At 45.0% G+C, this 19,101-nt stretch overlaps 1 protein-coding gene across 3 annotated transcripts in view; it reads left to right on the forward strand.

The window, feature by feature from the left end:
- The window catches only part of FYN (FYN proto-oncogene, Src family tyrosine kinase), a 245,068-nt gene that overhangs the window by 30,769 nt on the left and 195,198 nt on the right, over window positions 1–19,101 (forward strand). For all 3 annotated transcript variants that reach the window (XM_029047552.1, XM_029047556.1, XM_029047553.2), the window contains exon 2: window positions 39–79. The gene's annotated coding sequence lies outside the window, so the exon portion shown is untranslated. The remainder of the gene's footprint in view (window positions 1–38; window positions 80–19,101) is intronic.

Below are 19,101 nucleotides of genomic sequence, written 5' to 3' on the forward strand. Positions count from 1 at the left end.
CTCCTCTCACTTTTTTTTTTTCCCTTTGTCTTTTTCAGTTCTCCGTTAGAAGCAGGATGTTGATCTAGACGTGGAAAAAGTAAGTTGAAAAATTTCATACCGGGGCATGTGAATTAGTGACAAAGCCCACCATAAATACTGAGGTAAACCTTTAGAAACTGCTATGCTTTTGGCCCGCTGAATAAATCACTCAATGACATCATAGGGGTTTTGATTTAAACAATCTCGAATATTTTGCATTTCTTTCCCTAATTTTGTAAAGGGTATAAAATCATTCTGGAACAAAGTAGACCCAATAAATAGAGAAATGGAGAGCTCAATCACTTTCTTCCACCTTGACCATTCTGTTGACTCACCCTTCACTAACCAGTATGTACAATTTGATTTTAAAGTGTAACTTCCATTCAGAATATATGAATGACAAGATTTTAATCTTTATTTGATAAGAATCAGTAAATATTTTTATGGCACTTTCGCCCTAAGATCAGAAAAATACTTCACAGAAATGGTTGATCAACTGTTGCTCCACTAGCGAATCGGGGAAAAATAACAGAGGCACTGACAAGTTGATGCTTGCCCAGTCGTTCTTCAGCTTTGGTTTCGATATCTCCCTTATCCTGGTTAAAAGTCAGTACTGAGAAAGGCAGGGTATAAGTGAAGTCCTGGTCTTGGATCTAGGCATGTCGTAAACTGGGGCTCTTTAATTACTTTTGGTCCAATGAAAAACTTCAGGTCATTCATCCTCCCCCTGTAGAAGTAAATGAAATTTTTTGACCTCTTAACTACGGCTCTCTCGGAATTCTGAGGAGTTCTCGTGTGACTGTCTGAGTTTTATGAATAGATTTTCAACTTCTTTAGTACACTGGGGAGTTATAACTTTTCAAGTTACAATTTTCACAATGTAACAAAAAATAAAGTAAAAAAAAGTCTTGACCCACAAATGCTATATTTTCTATTTTAACTTTCACAGCTATCCCATTTCTCGTGGCACATATTTCTAAATCTAGGATGATATTCTTGAATTCCTTTCCCTTTCCATTGGCTACCACATGCATGGAATATGCTCCTATCTTATCTCTTTACAATATTCCTTGAGAAATATGCTATGAAATATGCTAAGGCTATTGTTTGAATCAATCAATCAGTGGTATTTATTGAGCGCTTGCTGTGTGCAGAAGTGGCGAGAGTGGTGGTGTGTTGGATGTGATATGAGGAAGGGAATTCCAGGCCAGTGGAAAGATATGGGCAAGAGGTTGGAGGCAAAATAGAAAGAGATCGAAGTTCATTGAGTAGGTTGGTGTTAGAGGAGCAAAATGGGTGGGTAGGTTGTAGTTGGCCTGGGGCAACCTCTGGAGGTTCTTGAGAAGTGGATTAAGCATTTTTTGTTCTGTTTTGTTTTTTAGAAAAATGATCCAGGAAGTAGAGTTAAGTGAGGACTGAAGAGGAGAGAGAAAGGAGGCAGGGAGATCAGCAGGGAGACTGATCCAGTAATTAAGGCAGTTTATGATCAGTGTAGTAGCGCCTTGGATGGAGAGGAAAGGGTGGATTTTTGTGATGGTGTGACCGTAAGGCTGATAAGATTTGGTGATAGATTGAAATTGCAGATTGAATGAGGGAGATGAGTCGAGGATAATATCAAGGATATGGGCTTGTGAGATCGGGAGAATATTGGTGTTTGGAACACATTAAGTTTGAGGCATCGGCGGGACATCCAAGTAGAGATGTCTTGAAGGCAGAAGAAAATACATAACTGCAGACAAGAATGGTCAGGGCTGGAGAGGTAGGTTTGGGGATAATCCTACGGTAGTTGAAGCTGTAGGAGTTGAGTTGTTCAAGGAAGCAGATGTAGGTAGAGAATAGAAGGGGAACCAGAACTGAGCTTTGAGGAACTCCCACTGTCATTCATTCATTCATTCATTCGTTCGTTCATTCTCGTTAAGTACTTACTGTGTGCTGTACTAAACGTTTGGGAAAGTACAGTACAACAAAAAAGAATGACAGCCCCTGTCCACAATGAGCTCACAGTCTGGGGGGGAGACAGACATCAATACATAAGACATAAGTCCTGTGGGGATGAGAGAGGGGGAAGAGCAAAGGAAGAGTGGGAGGCAGAAGAGGAAACTGAGATAGAGACTAAGGAGCGGTGAGAGAGATAGGAGAGAAGTAAGATCAGAGAAGCCAAGGTTGGATAATATATCAGGAGAAGGGGCTGGTCCACAGTGTCAAGAGCAGCTTAGAGGGCAAGGGGGATTTAGGATGGGTAGAAGTCTTTGGATTTGGCAAGAAGATCACTGGTAACCCGAGGGCAGTTTCTGTGGCATGAAGGGGATGGAACCAAAATGGAAATGGTCAAAGAGAGAATCGGAGGGGAGGAAGTGGAGGCAGCAGGTGTAGACAACTCGCTCAAGGAGTGTGGAGAGGATTGGTAGGAGGGAGGAAGTGGAGGCAGCAGGTGTAGACAACTCGCTCAAGGAGTGTGGAGAGGATTGGTAGGAGGGAGGAAGCCGTGGGTTCAAGGGAGGGTTTAAAGAAAAATGATGGGGATGAATTAGCCCGTTTGAAAGCAGAGGGGAAGAAGCCATTTGAAAGTGAATGGTTAAAGATGACAGCAAGGGAGGGAAGAAGGGAGGTGGAGCTCGTTGGGCCAGGGATGTGTCTGTTTATTGTTATATTGTACTCTCCCAAGTGCTTAGTACAGTACTGTGCACATAGCAAGGGCTCAATAAATACGATTGGATGACTAAATGAATGAATGAAGTGTTTTGATGTGGTGTGAGGGAGTCTCGTCTTAACATTCTTGTCAGAATGGATCCCTCCAATATAAAGCATATTTTCGCGTTAGTTACAAAACGATATAGCGTACCAAAATGTGCTGCCTGTGCAGCAGATACTAATGGAACTCTGTAGATTGCCTGTGAGAGATGTTTTTTTCCTGATTTTTCCAATTCTCCTGGAGTCAGAGTCTTTGTCGACAGTCGTTTAAGAACTTCGACGGTGAGCCCCCTGACGGACAGGGACTGTGTCTCATTCCCAACTCTTTTTCCAGCTCTTAGTTCAGTGTTCTGCGCACAGTAACTACTTAATAAATACTAATACTTCTGGATGTTGCTGGTAGAATAGTTCCCCAACAGGCTTTATTTTCACCTTTCACCCAAACACCAACTAAACTTGGAGAGAAACACTTTAATTCGGAGACAGAGAATTCTATTACTGCTAGTAACCGTGGATACTGAGCGGTCAAATCGAGTCAAGAAAACAATTGTAGTTTGGTTGCTCCTGTCGAAATGTTGTTTCGGTTTGGATGCTGGCACAGTGCTCTGTAAACCATTTTAAAAGTTAAATGAAAAGAACTATGAACATATATACAAATGTTTACAGAAAGATAGATCTTACTCTCTAAATTTTTCCAAGGAATTTTGTCTTGAAAATGCAACATGTATTCAGAAATTGGGACATCGTTAGATCACTTAGCTTCTGCAAACAGTGTCACAGGAAATGATAAACAAATATCTGAAATTTTAATCAAGTCCCGTGGAAATAAAATGTTTGGCTGAAACGAGAGCCCCAAATTTTCAGGAGACATGCTGAGAAAACAATAATTCTGACTTGGAGAGGTGGGTGCTGCCATAGCCTATGCACTGAATTCAGTTTTCAGGTATATTCCTGGCGGTTCATGAATTTTGAAGGCAGGAGGAGAAGTGAAGCTGCTCATCCGGTCTGGATTTCATGTTTAGGGAATTTGGATTAGAGACTTTGTCAGAGCAGTCCTTCAGCCTACCCTGTCAGGTGTCGAGGGTAGGAGGGAGGGGCGTTGACGAGAGAGAAGGTAACACTGGTGTATCTACTTGGGCATAGGGAGGAATGTGTCCTCGGGTGCCACCTTTATGTTCGCTGCCATGGTTAGTTTGAGCAATGTCAGCTCTTAACCTTATCATATATTGTCCTGCCTTGACTACAGCATCGACCTCCTCGCTGACCTCCCTGTCTCCTGTGACTCTCCTCTCAGGTCCGTATTTCACTCTACTGCCCAGATTGTTTGTCCAAAAAAAATTCCAAGACATTTCTTCCCGCTCCTCAACAGATTCCAGTCGTTGACCATCCCACCTCCTCATCAAACAGAAACTCCTCCCTATTTGCCTGAAAGCACTCAATCACCTCACCCACTCCTACCTTACCTCACTGTCCTCCTACTTCAACCTAGCCCTCAACTTCACTCCTCTAATGCCAACCTACTCACTATACCTCCATCTTGCCTATCTTGCCACGATCCCCTACCCACATCCTGCCTCTGACTCGGTAGTTTTTGCACCTTCATATTTGACAGGCCACCTCTCTCCCCATCTGCAAGCCCCTACTAAAATCATATCTCCTCCCAAGTGGCCTTCCCTGACTAAGCCCTAACTTCTTTTTAAGTGGTATTTGTTAAGGTCTTATTATATGCCAGGCACTGTAGTGGGGTAGATACAAGCTAATCAGGTTGAACCTAGTCCCTGTCCCACCTGGGGTTCACTGTCTTAATCCCCATTTTAAAGAAGAAGTAACTGAGGCACAGAGAAGATGTGACTTGCTCAAGGTCACACAGCAGACATGTGGCAGAGCCGGGATTAGAACCCAGGTCCTTCTGACTCCCAGGCCTGTGCTTTATCCACTCGACCACATTGCTTAGAGAAGCAGCGTGGCTCAGTGGAAAGAGCCCGGGCTTGGGAGTCAGAGGTCATGGGTTTGAATCCCGGTCTGCCACTTGTCAGTTGTGTGACTGTGGGCAAGTCACTTCACTTCTCTGTGCCTCAGTTACCTCATCTGTAAAATGGGATTAACTGTGAGCCTCACGTGGCACAACCTGAGGACCCTGTATCTACCCCAGCGCTTAGAACAGTGCTCTGCACATAGTAAGCGCTTAACAAACGCCAGCATTATTATTGCTTCTCATCGCCTGAGCATTTAGGTCTGTACCCTTAAGCAATTGATATCCGTACCACACGCTTATGTACACATCCTTATACTCTGCCATTTCCCCTATAATTTATTTTTTTTAATGTCAGTTTTCCTGTAAACTGTAAGCACCCTATGGGTGAAGATTGTGTCTCCCAAGTCTATTGTATTATATTCCCTCAAGTTCTTAGTACAGTCTTCTGCATTTGCTAAAACATTAATAAATACCATTGATTGGATTGAGTGATAATCCGGTAGGGTTATGGCACGGGGTTAAAATGGGGATAACACCTGTATCAATCAAAACACCATTGATTGATTTCAAACAATAGCCTTAGCATATTCCACCTGTCAAATGGGGATTCAGTACGTGTCCTCCTAACTACTTAGACCCCTCTGCCTAGACTCTGTCTACCCCAGTGCTTAGTAAAGTGCTTGGCATGTAGTAAACAATTAATACTATATTAGAAGACTGGCTTTGCTGGTAGGGATAGAGACACAGAGAATTTCAGTAGCTTACTGCTGTCTCTCTCCTTTATTTCAATAGTGTTTTGTTAATACTCAGGTTTTCTCTAAAAAAAATAAAAGGGGCCATACTTGGCAAGTTTCCTCTTGTAAAGGAAATGTTTGAGTATTAAGAAGCCATAGCTGTTAAGGCAGGTCACCCATGAGCGGTAGGTCTTAGATGGCCCTGGTGGCTTTTCTGAATTGACTTCCATTTTGCATAAAACTTTGTATCCTAAAACCCCATAACTTGGATGGAAACAACCACCCCTGAGGAAAAACATGCCCTTTACTACTTAGAATTCCCGAGCTTGTAAAAACCAGTTCTTTCTGGGCACCATTCATTTGAGCAAATAATTAAAGCTGTTTTACAGAGCTTTGGTTAATGATGTTGTTTCTGGGAGGCGATCGCTACTGGGAGAAAGATTTTATTCCTTCATGTGACCATTCCACCCTGCCTCCCTGTCTACCCTTAAGAGGAGACATCTGCTGCAGTGATGGGTTTATCGCTTCTGCTTTTGAACCTGTCTCTTGGCATTCCGATCTGCTCAAAGCCTTTGCTCAAGAAGAGCCACGCCTCTCTCGATTTGTATGTGGATCTCCCAGCAGCGCATTGTTATATGGATTATTTTGAGATTGTGCTCAGTCATCTCTTTTCGTCACTCTGCTCTCCTGCCTTGCTCGGACTCTTTTTCACTTCATCATCCAATGGCTCTTTAAGTGACTTTCCGTGCTCCATTCTGGCTAGGAGAGCTGGGGCGCGATGAGCGTGGTGTCCGTGCGGGTGAGCTGAGGGTGTTCTAGGTGCTCATTGTCGGTAATCTTGTGTGGCCATTTGGTGCTGAGGTGGCTGGTGAAACTGCTCTGTAAGGTGGGTGTTCCTTCTGCAGGAGGATTAGGCCTCACAGCCATGTAGAATCACTCAGTCAATCATATTTATTGAGCGCTTACCGTGTGCAAACAACTCTACTAATCGCTTGGGAGAGAAGCAGCATGGCTTAGTGGAAAGAGCCCGGGCTTGGGAGTCAGAGTTCGTGGGTTCTAATCCCGACTCTGCCATTTGTCTGCTCTGTGACCTTGAGTAATCACTTAACTTCTCTGTGCTCAGTTCCCTCATCTGTAAAATGGGGATTAAGACTGTGAGCCCCTCGTGGGACAACCTGATTACCTCGTATCTACCCCAGTGCTTAGAACAGTGCCCGGCACATAGTAAGCACTTAACAAATACCATTATTATTATCAAATTATTATTATCGAGCGTTGCCTTGCCCTCAGTGAATTTACAGTCAAGAGGGGTTACGGACATTAACATAAATGGAATAAATTACGATATGTAGGTAAATGCTGTGGAACCGGGGGAGGTTTGAGTTGGGGGAGCAAATCTAAATGCAGTGGTGACACCGAAGGGAGTGGGAGGAGAGGAAATGAGGGCTTAGTCGAAGAAGGCCTCTTGGAGGAGATGAGCTTTTGAAAGCGGGGAGAGTGATCACCTGTCGGATGTGAAGAGGGAAGAGGCGTTCCAGGCCAGGGGCAGGATGTGGGCGAGTGGCCGGCAAAGAGATAGACAAAAGATAGGTAAAGCTAGAGAGGAGGTTGAACATCACTTGAACCTGACAGACCTTCAAATTAGTACGGAGTTTAAAGCCCCTCCGTCACCACCCTCTGTTTCGTAGTCTGCCGAAAGCCTCGCTGACCCTGTTTATTCTGTTTTCTCCCCCCTTCCCGGTCAGGATGTTTTGGGACTGTTTCTTTCCGCCTTGCGGTCAGTCCAGAACAGAGTGCTACCTAGAAAAGCGATTCGTAATCGTTTGTCTGTCCTCATGTGGATACCTCCAGAGCACAGTCCCGTACATAAGGCAGAGCTGCCGATTTGTACTTTCCAAGCGCTTAGTACAGTGCTCTTCACACAGTAAGTGCTCAATAAATACGAATGAATGAATGAACCACCATCTCAATGACTGTCGAAGATGCTCGGAGACTGGGGAGCTGGACAGATTTTCCCATGGGTCGGAAGTTTATTCGGATTCCAGTTTGCAGCTCCCTTTCGGAGCCCTCAAGAACAGCAACAACAGAATAGGCTAAACAGGTCCCGAACCACCACACAGTCTGGCTTCACTCCAGCGGTGAGGAGGAAAGGGTCAGACGTGAAACCTCTGACTCTTCTTCTACCCACAGTGCCATTATACGGTAGCCTGAGGAGGTTAGTGAATTTCTCAGGACCGCTGAGAAATTGAAACTTACAAGAACCTTGGGGTCAGATGTTTACTAAGGTCAGGGTGTAGAATTTTTCCTGAACCTGTCACAGTGCAAAGATCATTTCTGCTGTTTCGCACTTCTGTCTGAAACCACATAGCACATGCTTTTATCTGACTGTGTTCTTCACCAATCTGTTCTCAAGGATTCTGGCTGGAAATTGCCTGCAAGGATAAAGATGGGGATCCCTCGTAGTTTACACAGTCAACTCTCTCCCCTTTCTTCTCGATAATGGTGATAATGGCTTTCTTCTTTGAAGCTTTGTGGCATCTCCTCCGCGGTCCATCGTTCCATCCTCATTGATGGTTCAGTTAGAGTGTCTTGTTCAGACACTCCGTGGGTCACAACCACCCCTGCAATTCGTGTAATCTGGGAATTCGTCCCGCAAAATTGGCTAACTTCATAGCGCACGTTCTCTGCCGTCTTTTGGTCCAATAACTCCCGTTATGTTACTTCCCTCTCCGCTGCATCCCTGCCCTCTCCAGTTAACAGCTGCTTTCTGCCCTCCCCACCCCCACCTCTCTGCTGCCTGTGGGCCAGGACTCTTGGTTAGAAATTTATAAGAACAGCGGTTGCTGCAGAACGGCGTCTGCTGCACTGCGCTCTGGCAACACACACCCGTTCCCCTTCCTCGGTCGTAACCCCGCCTTCCTACCCCAGCCAAAGCCATCGATCGGGGACCGATGCAGATTACGGGGAGCCGGGGGGAGAGCGGGGGTGTCATCAACCCTGGTCAGTTTGTTCCCCTTCCCACCTTGGCTCTGGCTGACGTAAGGAGGCAAGGCCAGGAAGAAGTTGGGCGTGATGGTGAAGAGAGGCAGACTCTAAACTAGTTGTGGGAAGTGAATGTGTCTGTATATTGTTATAGTGCACTCTCCCAGTGTTTTGAACACAGTAAGTGCCCAATAAATATGACTGAATGAACACTGCAACAACAGGCGGCCAGATTGCCATGATTAAAATTAAAACAGAAAAAAAACAATGGAGTGTGGGAATGATGAGAAGACGGGAAGGGGCTGATTCAAAGTCCCGGCAGGAGCAGGAAAGCTATTGGAACAGGAATTCGAGGTGTAATTTCCACTTCCCGGTCAGACTCAGCCATCACAGCGACACTGGTCCTGGAACGGATTTGCACATAAGTCGTCGAGAAGAAGTACGGCATCTTTGAAAAATATAAAGCATTTATATGGCGGGGTTTGCCGAAGGCCGGTTTCAGACCACCGTACACGAAGATAACAACCGGCTAATTGAAGCCGTGCACACGTTAGGAGGGATCTGGGAGAGAAATATCCGGGTCCCGGAGCGATGGGGCTAGCTAGGTCTCTATCTGCTGCCGAATTGTACTTTCCAAGCGCTTAGTACAGTGCTCTGCACACAGTAAGCGCTTAATAAATATGAATGAATGAAATTCCCCCCAGAGAGCCACTCCACGTTCGGAGGTTCCGACGGGGATTTGCTCGGGCATGCACAGAGTGCTATAATGACTTCGTACTAAGTGCTATGGGCATATTCATTCATTCCTATTTACTGAGAGCTTGCTTTGTGCAGAGCACTGTACTAAGCTCTTGGGAGAGTACACAAGGATAAGCAGTGACATTGCCTGCCCACAACTATGGCAGGAAGCACTGCCTGAACAGATATCATGTTGACATAGTTCAAAAAGGTAGGATGGGGGGTGAGCAAAAGTTTCCCTTTTGTGGTGTGTGGTTGTGTGGATAATTCCCCTACATTAATTGTGTATTCTCTCTATTCTTGTAGTTTCACAATAAATCTCATGAAAATGCTGACTCTTAGAATATCTGATTTAGGAAATATAGGCCTATAGTCTCCTCTACATACATCAGAAAGGTGTCTTCTCTGATAATAATGATAATTGTAGCATCTGTGAAGCACTTATTGTACGCCAAGCATTCTGCTAAGCACTGAGGTAGATAATGTCAGTGCTCACATGGTGCTCACAGTCTAAGTAGGAGGGAGAACATCCCCATTTTGGAGATGAGAGAACTGAGGCCCAGAGAAGTGACTTGGCCAAGGTCACAAAGACAAGAGGCAGAGCCAAGATTGGAACACAGGTCCTCCGGCTAATAAGCCCATGCTCTATCCACTGGGCCACCCTGCTTCCAAGATGCAGAGAAAAGAGGTAGCTCGCTCGACCGCACCTGTCACTCTCTGTAACCCAGTCTCACTTCCAAGAGGATTTACTTACGGTCCCGTGGAGACGTGCTTCTGGGAAAGGAGAATAAGGAATTTGGGTGCTCTTTGGCCTCTCACATACACACGTGCACTGGGCTCTGAGCAGGGAAATCACACCAGTTAATTAGTGTAGTGTTGTTCAACGTGGCTCAGTGGGAAAGAGCGCAGGCTTGGGAGTCAGAGGTCATGGGTCCTACTCCCGGCTCTGCCGCTTGTCAGCTGTGTGACTTTGGGCAAGTCACTTAACTTCTCTGTGCCTCAGTTCCCTCATCTGTAAAATAGGGATTAAGACTGTGAGCCCCCCGTGGGGCAACCTGATCACCTTGTATCTCCCCCCAGGGCTTAGAACAGTGCTTTGCACATAATAAGCACTTAAATACCGTCATTATTATTATTATTCTTGTTAAGAGTATTAGCTGGAGGTGAAGATAGGGTATGGGCGTGCTTCCCCTTCCTAAGTATGTACTTGCCTAAATATGTGAAGCAGCATGGCTCAGTGGAAAGAGCGCGGGCTTTGGAGTCAGAGGTCATGGGTTCAAATCCCGGCTCGGCCACTTGTCAGCTGTGTGACTTTGGGCAAGTCACTTAACTTCTCGGTGCCTCAGTTACCTCATCTGTAAAATGGGGATTAAGACTGTGAGCCCCACGTGGGACAACCTGATTCCCCTGTGTCTACCCCAGCGCTTAGAACAGTGCTCGGCACATAGTAAGTGCTTAACAAATACCAACATCATTATTATTATTATTATTGCCATGTCAGCACATGTTTCCACAAGTCTGATCTTCCTTTAGTGTGTACATAGAATCGAGCCAGCCCCATTCATTCTTTTAATCGTATTTATTGAGCACTTACTGTGTGCAGAACACTGTACTGAGCGATTGGAGAGTGCAATACAGCAATAAAGAGAGACAATCCCTGCCCACAACGGGCTCACAGTCTAGAGCGGAGAGAGACACACAACAATACAAGTAAACAGGCATCAATAGAAATAAATAGAATTATAGATATGTGCATATATACACACAAGTGCTGTGGGGCAGAACGGGGTGTGCGGAGTAAGGTCTTTTTTACCTTCTTAAAAGAGTGTTCGAGAAAGTACCCTGAAACCTTTCAAATTTGTTTTGGTCAGGGTAGCTGCCACTTTGCCTAGCAAGCAAACTTGTTTACCCAATTAGAAGATTTTTCTATGTACCAGTGGGACTAATATATGGTGAAGTAACACTGGAAGCCCAGTCTTGTAGGAAGGAAATTCAGCTGCCTTAACTAAAGCATCCTGAAAAATGCCTAGCCTTAGGAAACAGAATGGAATAAAAAAAATTCTGAAAGAGACCCTCGAGGAATTAAAGACTGGAAAGTGTGAGAAGTTGTTTTTCCCGACTTATGACCCTAAAGCTGTTTGAACAGAAAGTTCTATTTCTATAGCAGTTGTATGGGCCAGTGTGACATCAATAAAACATTTTCTTAACATAGCCATCTCTTTGCATACCACTAATGAAGCCCAAAGGAAGGTAATTAAGCTTCTGTCTCTAACTGCAGATTTTATTGAAAACAAATAACATTTTAAAAACAGTTGTATTACTTTGTAGGGGAAAAATACAAAGGCATAGTTTTCTAGTTGTTCAAGGAAGTTTGTTTCTGGCCTACAGATAAGTTGCTTCTCTTTAAAGGATACGATTCATCGAAATGGATTGCTGCAGTATTTCACCGTAATAGGATTTTACTGTATATTTCACGTGTATAACCGACTTGCACTTAACATAAATAATCCGTTTGTCTTCTGCCTGGACGACACGCAACCGAAGCGTCCGCCTGGGAGGATGATTCATCACTCTCTCAAGCTTAATTTAAAAATGTGAAGGATCATTTTCTCCTTGGTCTTTCAGGCATGGATTCTCAGGTCCCATTGTCAGCTCTCCCTCCCCAGCCCACCACAGTTGCAGAATCTTCCACAACATCCTCTTCTCTCAGACTTCAGTCAGCCAATTTGGTAACGTTTATTGAGCAACTGTTGTATGCGGAGCACTGTACTGTGCATTTAGGAAAATAGAAGCAGTGCGGTTTACTGGAAAGACCACGGTATTGGGGATCCAGACATTTGGGTTGGTTCCACCGTGTAATAATAATAATTGGAGAGTTTGTTAAGCACTTACTGTATGCCAGACACTGTACTAAACTCTGGGGTAGACGGAAAGTAATTGGGTCCCACATAGAGTTCACAGTCTTAATTCCCATTTTACAGATGTACTAAAGCGATTGGGAGAGTACAATATGATAATTGGTAGACACATTCCCTTCCCACAAGGAGGTTACGGTTCAGAGGGGGAAACACACATTTATAGAAATAAATAAAACATAGATATGTAGATAAGTGCTGCGGGGCTGAACGTGGGGTGAATAAAGAGTGTAAATCCAAGCGAAAGGGCCATGCCGAAGGGAGAAATGGGGAGAATAAGGGAAATGTGGTCAGGGAAGACCGCCTGGAGGAGATGTGATTTTAATGATTCTTTGAAAAATGGGGAGTGATCATCTGTTGAGGAGGGAGATCCAGGCCAGAGGCAGGGCGTGGGCGAGGGGTCAGGGGCGAAATAGATGAGATCCAGGTCAGTGGTTGGCATTAGAGAGGAAAAGTGGATGGGCTGGGATAGGAGGGGGCAAGGTGACTGAGTGCTTTAAAGCTGAAGGTGAGGAGTTTCTGTTGGATGCAGACATGAATGGGTAACCATCGGAAGTTCTCCTAAGGAGTGGGGAAACATGGACAGGATGATTTTTGCAGCCTCCCCCGCATTTGACACCTAGAAAGTCTTCAACTGTCATAATTATTAGTAGACATGCTCCCTGCCCCACCAGGACTGAATGATCTAGAGAGGAAGCAGCCACTCATTTACAGCTGGGAGGAAGAGGAAACACGGACGTGTATTTTTATTTGTTGATTTTTCATGGTATTAAGTGTGTACTATGTGCCAGGCACTGTACTAAGCGCTGGGGTAGATACAAGGTTATCAGGTTGGGTACAGTCCCTGTCCCACATGGGCCTCATAATCCCCATTTTACTGATGAAGGAACTGAAGCAGAGGGAAGTGAAGAGACTTGCCCAAGGTCACACAGCAGACAAGTGGCGGAGCCGGAATTAGAACCCACGTTCTTCTGACTCCCAAGCCCGTGCTGTCCTCACTAGGCCGTACCGCTCCTCTGTGTATGAGTTAGTGTTGAAGTAGGCCGGTATATCAGATATGTACTAATGTTGCCGTGGCCGTTTGAGAGTGCTCAATTGTATAGCTGGTGCTGAAGCGGTCATGGCATAGAACATGGGCCTGGGAGCATGCAGCCATGAGTTCGAATTCTGCCTTCACCACTTGTCTGCTGTGTGACCTTGGGCAAGGCGCTTAACTTCTCTGGGCCTCAGTTACCTCATCTGTAAAAAATGGAGATTAACGGTGGGAACCCAGTGTGGAATAGGGACTGAGTCCAACTTGATTAACTCATATCTACCCCAGAGCTTAGAATAGTGTTCGGCACATAATAAGTGCTTCACAAGAGCTATTATTATGATTATTATTGCCTGAAGAATAAAAAATAAAAATGAATTGTGGAAGGCCTCCTTCCTGACTTCCCTGACCCTTGTCTTTTTAACATCTCTCTCTGTCCACATCTCTTTCTTTTTAGTAATCCTCTGCTGGAGGTTCCATTATCCATCTGCCCAAATCCTACGTTTATACGGATTAAGAACCTTTCTCTATTATTTTTATGTATCTAACGTACTTGTTAAGTGCTTACTACGTGCCTGGATTTATACTAAGTGCTTGGGTAGATTTGACAAGACCCAGTCCCTGTCCTGTGTGGAGTTCAGTGTAAGTATAAATCTTTTCAATAGTATTTATTGAGCGCTTACTATGTGCAGAGCACTGTACCAAATGTTTCCTGCCTAAATCAGTCAGTGGTATTGAGTGAGTGTTTGCTGTATGCAGAGCACCGTACTAAGCATTGGGGAAAGTACAATACAGGAGATCAGCCTACTCGTTTTCTAATCATGTCCATGCATCTGGGTGAGCCTGTGCCTTTCTCACAGGAAGTTGCTTTCCATCGCAGGGATTCTGATCCCTGCTCTGCCGGTTGCCTGCTGTGTAGACTTGGGCAAGTCACTTCACTTCTCTGTGCCTCGATTTCCTCATCTGTAAAATGGGGACTCAGTATCGGTTCTCTCTCCCACTTAGAATGTGAGCTCCTTCTGCAACAGGGACTGTGTCTGATCTGATGATCTGGTATCTAACCCAGTGCTTAGTACGGTGCTTGGCACATAACAAGTGCTTAACAAACACCATTATTAGTAGTAGTATTTTGCTACTACTACTACTAATAATGCTGTTATGGCGCTCTACCTACTACAGATGATAGAATCGTCAGTAGCATTTGCTGAGCATCTGCTGTGTGTGGAGCACTGTGTAAATTTCTTGAGGGAGCACTTCTGCAACGATAGTAAATGACAGAGTCCCTACCCTCAAGAAGCTGATCGTCTAATGGGGATGAGCCACTTGGGGACAACCTGCTGTGTGACCTTGGACGAGTCACTTAATTTCTCTGTGCCTCTCTTTCCTCATCTGTTAAATGGGGACAAACTATGTGTTCTCCCTCTCCCTCAGAATGTAAGCCCCCTGTGAGACAGGATTTTTTCCAACCTGGTTATCTTGTAGCTACCCTAGTGCTTGACAAACTTAACAAATACCACAATTCAATTATTTACAAATAGGGGGAAACGACCGCTGAGAGTAGCAGGAGTAGCGAAAGAGAGAAAAATAAGCAAAAATAACAAGAAGTGACTCAGTGTACACCTAAGTGCCAATAATTGTTTTATGTGCACAAGCGTGAGGGTGGTTGAAGGGGAGGTAGAAATTAATTGGAGACTGCCCCTTTGAAAAGTGGGTTTTCAAGAGCTCTTTGAAGATACAGAGAGCTGTGATCTGGTGATTTACCCAAGCAGATTCTGCGTAGTTAACTGAAAGAGAGGACACCATAAAACATTAAAAGACACAGTGAAACACGGGAAGGGACAGTTTGACCCGACACTGGACTCGTGGGCAAACTATGGTACCAGTCAGAGCAGGTTGGTGGGTAGCAACAGGAAAGAGGTTGCTCTCCTCCACTAAAGACTTCGCAGATCCATCCATCGATCACTGGTATTTTTGAGCATTTCCTGTACGCAGAGCACCGTATTAAGCGCTTGGGAGAGCACCGAACAGTAGGTAAGCAGCGTGACCTAGTGGAAAGAGCACGGGCCTGGGAGTCATCCCAGCTCCGCCACTTGTCGGCTGTGTGGCCTAGGGCAAGTCATCTAACTTCTCTGGGCCTCAGTTACTTCAGCTCTAAAATGGGGATTAAGACTATGGGACACGGACTGTGTCCGACCCGATTAGGGTAACTCTCCCCCTGCATTTAGAACAGTTCCTGGCACAAAGTAAGCGTTTAACAAATACTTAAAAAAAAAAAAATGCCATAAAGTAGGTAGACACAGTTGTTGCCCACAAGGCCCAAAGGCCTCACAAACAGAGAGACCCTGATTGGGACCAGAACATTAGCACAGCAAGGAGCCATCTTTATGTGGCAAAGTGTTATGGGACTGTTGGTCACACGTTGGTCTTTTCTGCGACCTTTGCACACCTGGATAGGATCTCACTGTCAGGAGCATCATCCTTGAAAACCAATTCAGTTCAATTCAGTCACTTTTTTTGAGCGCTTACTATGTGCTGAGCACTGTACTAAGCGCTTGGAATGTACAAATCGGTAACAGATAGAGACAGTCCCTGCCCTTTGACGGGCTAACGGTCTAATCAATGCGCACAGGCTACTCTATTTGCCTATATTATTGAAAATACTTCCCTTCCCAGGGTCTCCGGGCATATGTACAAAATACAACTTCAGGAGAGGTCAGATTGTGGCTCACAGACACATGTGGCTCTCCTTCATTTGCTGGGCGTCTAGGGATGAAAAGCTAGATAACATCTGCTTGCCTTGGGAACTGGCACCGAGTCAAAAGGCCTCGCATTTTTCGAGCTCCCGCTGGGACAGGCAGAAGTTGGAGCCGCACGGTCTTCCGGCACTGGAGTCCCTCCTTCTGCCGAGCCCCCTTGCCCCCTCCTTCCTGCCGCTTCCAGGCTGAAGACCTGTTGGGATCGGGCGGAAGGCGGAGCGACAGCTGTTGGAACACCGGGAAGGTTGGGACTCTCGGACCCGGGATGGCTGTCTGCTGTGTGACCTTGGACAAGTCACTTCACTTCTCTGGGCCTAAGTTCCCTCATCTGTAAAATGGGGATTAACCGTAAGTCTCACGTGGGACAACTTGATTACCCTGTATCTACCTCAGTGCTTAGAACAGTGCTCTGCACATAGTGAGCGCTTAACAATTACCAGCATTTTTATTATTATTATATTCACCCCAGCATTTAGTGTGGTGCCCGGCACATGGTTATTTATTTTTATTTATTTCTCAGAGCTGTTCCTATCACAGTATTCTACTGCAGCTCTTAAGGATAATAATTATAGTAATAATTATTTGTTAAGCGCTTACTATGTCCCGAGCACTGTTCTAAGCACTTGGTTTAGGTACAAGGTAATCAGGTTGCCCCATGTGGTGCTCACAGTCTTAATCCTCTTATTACAGGTGAGGTAGCTGAGGCACAGAGAAGTTAAGTGGCTTGCCCAATGTCACCCAACAGACAAGTGGTGGAGCCGGGATTAGAATCCACGTCCTCTGACTGCCAAGCCCGTGCTCTTGCCACTGAGCCGTGCGGCTTCTATGGCTCTTCTTGGTGTTGACAGGATTAACATCTTCTGTTTTGCTTTGTTTACCTTATTTTTTGGCAAACTGTTGCCAGTTTGCTCCCGTTTCAACTTGAGTCCTCTGGGGGCCAACGCTTTGCTCAACACTTAACACAGTGCTTTGTATAAAGTAAGGGCTTGATGGGTACAGTGACAGTTTCTGGGTCAGTGCAATGAAACAATCAATCGGCGATATTTATTGAGCGCTTACTATTTGCAGAGTGCTGTCCTAAGCTCTAGGGAAAGCACAGTACCACAGAGTTGGTAGGCATGTTTCCAACCCTGCATAAAGTCTAATGAAATTTGCAAAATTAAGCTCCCTGTGGGCAGGAAACTTCCGTAACTCTTCTTTGTTGTACTTTTCAAAGCTCTTAGAAGAGTGTCTGCTCAGTAAATGTCACTCCTCTTCCCGTTTAGGAGGTGGATGACTTTTTATTGAACCTAAAGAGAGGGTTTCTAGGCAATTAGAGTTTTCTATTTAGATCATTACATTTCAGATGTTTAGCATCACTGGTGCATTAGATTTGAGGCATATCTTCCCATTGCTCCTCGCCGATCTAAACAAGGAAAGTGTACTGAAAGCGGGAGATGATCAGAAGAGAGGATGGGTGAATGTTCATCGGAATGGCAAATTAAATGCAGAATATTCAAGATATACTTCCTTCTAAAAAGCCTTTGGAGTATTTTCTTCTTTTATTTTGATACATGTGGATTTATGATAGAGGCTTTGTTTCTGCATACACTGGCAATTCTCGAACCTAGATTTTGTGAAAACCATATGTCGTACATATTCCTGAGAAAATGAAAGTGGAGCATTTAATCATTAAAAGCATGTGTTCTGTGGAGTCTCAGAAGTGAAACTTTTTTATGTGTTATTTTTGGATCAGCCTTCATTAATAATGTTCATTAGATTTGTTCTATTTCAGGCCAAGGGTGTTTTTTCTTTAAGAAAATTATTTTAACCAAGATGCTGCCATCGATTAGTTGCTATTACTGAAGAGTTCTTCTCTTGAGTGGCATCTTTCCATGTTTCAAGAACAGCACTTCAAACCTAGCCTTGCAGTAAACGTCTTAAATTAGAGTTTTTCCCATAATCTGACCTTCATACGAATTCCAGTATATATGGAACAGCAACTAAACGATGAACCCATAAGTTTCTCTTCTAAGCAAATGTATCTTAGGTAACATCATAGGTTCTGCTTGTTTACGTGCTTTTTGATTCTCTGGCTGTTTCCGGTGTGGTGACTTCAGGTTTATATCAAACAGACTTTTTTCTTTGACGTTTTTGACATTTAGAAGTCTGAGCACGAGCATTGGACTGGTGGACTAAACAGCGGCATTTATTGAGCGCTTACTATGTGCCGGGCACTGTTCTAAGTGCTTGGGGGAGTATAATACAACAGAGTGGATAGACGTGTTCCCTGCTCAGAAGGAGCATACATTCTAGAGGGGGAAACAGGTATTAATATAAATAAATCAATTAGGGATATGCACATAAGTGCTGTGGGGCTGAGTGTGGGATGAATACAGGTGCTTAAAGGGTACAGATCCAAGTGCTTAGATAATGCAGGAGGGCGAGGGAGTAGGGGAAAAGAGAGCTTGATTAGGAAAGGACTTCTCCCAGTTAGTTAGCTCCATCTGGGCAGAGATTACGTCGACCCACTCTGTTGTATTGTACTTGACAGAGAAATAGGTGTGTTTTTCATATCTTCATTTAGATAGTTCAAGCACTTAGTACAGTCAAACGTTCAGTATAGTGCTCCCCCCCACAATAAGCGCTCAGTAAATACGATTGAATGAAAGATAGATCTTGGCTCCACTGGGAACGGGCTGTATGAAATGGAGATGGGATTCACACTACTGAAAAAGCTCAAAGCAGTCACCTGGCCACACTTGTCTTCAGCCGGCGAGTCGTTTCCGACCCACAGCGACACCACAGACACATCCCTCCCTGAGCGCCCTGCTCTCCATCTGCAGTCGTTCCGGTAATGCATCCATAGAGTTTTCTTGGTAAAAATCCGGAAGTGGTTTACCACACCGTCAACTCGACTTGCCGTCCACACAGTCACCTCGAGTCTCTACCCTCGACAATTTCCCGTGTAGCTGCGCCCAGCGCGGGTGAGTTTTGACTTGTAGCAGATTGCTTTCCACCCGCTAGCCACTGCCCAAGCTAGGAATGGCACGGGTAGGCCACTGCTTGACTCTCCGTCCTGTAGCCGAGACTGGTAGAGGACTGGAAGCTCTCCAAGATGCGACCCTGAGTGGGCTCTGGCCGCACTGGTTCCTCTAAAATGTAGGTTCCTTGAGGTCAAGGACCGTGCCTTCTTCCGGACTCTCTTTGGTACAATATTCTGCACAAAGTGGCACTCCAAATATGTTGGGTTGATTCTTACCTCTCCAGCTACAAA

This window comes from Ornithorhynchus anatinus, chromosome 19, assembly GCF_004115215.2.
Source record: "Ornithorhynchus anatinus isolate Pmale09 chromosome 19, mOrnAna1.pri.v4, whole genome shotgun sequence".
Lineage (NCBI taxonomy): Eukaryota > Metazoa > Chordata > Mammalia > Monotremata > Ornithorhynchidae > Ornithorhynchus > Ornithorhynchus anatinus.